The sequence below is a fragment of the Panulirus ornatus genome, chromosome 8, assembly GCF_036320965.1.
Source record: "Panulirus ornatus isolate Po-2019 chromosome 8, ASM3632096v1, whole genome shotgun sequence".
Lineage (NCBI taxonomy): Eukaryota > Metazoa > Arthropoda > Malacostraca > Decapoda > Palinuridae > Panulirus > Panulirus ornatus.
In genome coordinates this window covers 10,217,372-10,220,696 of record NC_092231.1, presented here as the reverse complement: position 1 = coordinate 10,220,696, position 3,325 = coordinate 10,217,372, and positions in this window count along the sequence as shown.

The window sequence follows — 3,325 nt, the reverse complement described above, 5'->3', positions numbered from 1 at the left end:
TCGCAATGCTGCGCTCAAACGATCGGACCGTCGTGCTCTTAAAATCGTACGTACGTACCTACCTACGTGCTAAAAGGATCGCACACGTTATTGAGTTCAGTGACCGTAGCGTTCTAAACTCGAGGATCGATCGCGCGCCCCCGTCGTGATTAACATCCGACTTTTCAAATTCCATCACGTCACGTCGCCCAAAAAAACGGCCACTAACGCTAGCAGAAAGGCCGCCCCCCAAGACACCCCCCTTCCTCCTGTTCATAACGATACAATCACCGTATCATTCAGGTCAAGACCATCGGTAACGCCCGTGAAATCTTCAAGGGTTGAGCACATTACGACCGATGGTGGTGGGCATTCAACGAGGGATGGAGAGGTTGAAGGGGGATGGGCGCGTCGTGAGGTATTTCAGTCAGACAAATCGCCTCATTTACCAGCCCCACACGCTAAAATGTGGGGCGAGACATCACGTGCGCTCGACAAACTTGAATGCGCGGAGTTACCCACCCGAGGGCGAGTATGAGGCACGTTACAGAGGTTGGGGTGTGGGCCTTCGGCACTTATTACATGCACAGACACAGTCCAGTACCCATACATTCACATGGAGAGGCCCAGTGATCATATACAAGTTACGATCCTGGGACTGAGAAGGAGGAGGAGGAGGAGGGTGTGTCATAGGTATCACTGCACAGTGAGAGAGGGTTGGCCTCACTGGCGGAGGGGCTCGAGTGGTCCTCCACACACAATAGAGGGCTTGGTGAATAGGTTCTGCCTTGTAAAGGAAGGTCCTGAGTGTCGGGGTGGAACGCACGGTCAAGCCTGGCGAAAGGCTTCCTACTTAGAGCATGGAAAGGAGGGGGGTCTAAATTTTTTTACTGTGGGGAGGAGGAAAAGGGTTTTGTTCTTATAAGTGGGATGGGGTACACAATACTCGCGGCGGGTACATGGGGGATGGGTGTTTCATCTTCAATGTGTATGGGTTGTAACGATCACTGTGGCAAGGGGAGGTGGGTGGGGTTGGTTGGGTTTCCATGTGGGAAGGGGCACAATATTCATGGCGTGTATGGAGAGGCTAATTCTCGATTGTGTGAGTGTGTGTGGGGCTAATCTCCACTGTGGGATGGGGGGTTTAAAAACTGGAATAGCATAAGAGGTGATCGTTATTCGAGGTGTTGGACGAGGCTTTTCGATTAAAAGAAGAAAAAAAACACTCGGTGTAAGAGTGGACTTTGTCTTTCTGAAGTTTGCTTTTTTATAAACGTCCGATGACGTGTCACTTTCCATAATCAAAATTCGTCAATATTTCTAAGTAGGGGTTTCTTCTACACACACACACACACACACACACACACACACACACACACACACACACACACATGGGTTGGATAAAGCGATATCTCATGTGATAACATTTTAAAGGACATATTGATATCGTTTATAAGGAAATTTTGGAGATCTTCAGCACATTAACGAGATGAAACTTTCGCAGACAGTACGATCCATCAGTACGACGGTATGATCCTTGAACACGACGGTTCGAACCCCAAACACGACGGTACGATCCACAAACACGACGATGTGATCCCCAAACGCGACGGTGTGATCCCCAAACACGACGGTGCGAACCCCAAACGCGACGGTGTGATCCCCAAACACGACGGTGCAATCCCTAAACACGACGGTTAGATCCCCAAACACGACGGTGCGAACCACAAACACGACGGTGTGATCCCCAAACGCGACGGTGTGATCCCCAAACACGACGGTGCGAACCCCAAACACGACGGTACGAACCCCAAACACGACGGTGCAATCCCTAAACACGACGGTGCGAACCCCAAACACGACGGTGCGAACCCCAAACACGACGGTGCAATCCCTAAACACGACGGTGCGAACCCCAAACACGACGGTACGAACCCCAAACACGACGGTGTGATCCCCAAACACGACGGTACGAACCCCAAACACGACGGTGCAATCCCTAAACACGACGGTTAGATCCCCAAACACGACGGTGCGAACCCCAAACACGACGGTACGAACCCAAAACACGACGGTGTCATCCCCAAACACGACGGTGCGAACCCCAAACACAACGGTGCGATCCCCAAACACGACGGTGCGAACCCCAAACACAACGGTGTGATCCCCAAACACGACGGTGCGAACCCCAAACACGTCGGTGCGAACCCCAAACACAACGGTACGATCCTATGATATGACAACCAAGCAAAGGGTGTGGTAGTGCACAACTACAGTGTTGTGAAGGGATGTGCGAAAGCCTCTCTCTCTCTCTCTCTCTCTCTCTCTCTCTCTCTCTCTCTCTCTCTCTCTCTCTCTCTCTCTCTCTCTCTCACTGTCAGTATGAGAATATCCGCACCGTGTCACATAACGCTGGCTGCACCTTTTACGAATATCACAAAACGGCTCCCAATTCCATTCGTCCAATATAAAAAAAAGTAATTTGATACTGGTGCTGCTGCTGCATGCCTCTCTCTCTCTCTCTCTCTCTCTCTCTCTCTCTCTCTCTCTCTCTCTCTCTCTCTCTCTCTCTCTCTCTCCCAAAGACAGCATCAACTTTAAAAGCTGCGTAACTGATGCAATAGTTTTTTTCTTTATTTTTCAAGAATGCAAAGAGCTTTATTGAGTGTGTGTGTGTGTGTGTGTGTGTGTGTGTGTGTGTGTGTGTGTGTGTGTGTGTATACCTGGTGAAGTCTTCGCGAGTTTTCACCCCCAACAGCCCGGGGCTAGGGCCCATGCCGCTGAAATGGGTCGACTGGTCGACCAAGCTGTTGGATGCCGCAGCCCTCGGGTCCAAATGGCCTGGCACATTTCGGAGGTACTTGCCCAAAGCTCTGTCCAGCATCCCCATGCTGTTCCTTGTGGCTAATGGCAAAGTGCTGGAGAGCCTCAGGCCCCAGATGTTTAAGGAGTTATCTATCTTTATGTGAATTGCAGAGGTAGTATTCTACAATGTCTTCTATGCATGTCGTGCCAGAAGGATGTTAAGATAAGAATGTTATCATTATCATATTATATACGTGATACAAAATGAAATTCTTCGTAGCTAGAAGCTCAATTCAAGGTTAAAAAGTATAAGAAATATAAAATAAAAATGATAAAATACCACATACAAGTACTTTTATTTCGTATTCAATCATTTTCATTTGATAATTCTTGTACATTCTTTGAACTGAGCTTCTAGCCACAAAGAATTTCATTTTTGTATCATGTATACAATATGACAATAAAGACATCTTGTCTTACCTTATCTCATTAACAGCAGGAAGGTATTAATCATTTCCTGATGTTGTAACAACACAAGGGT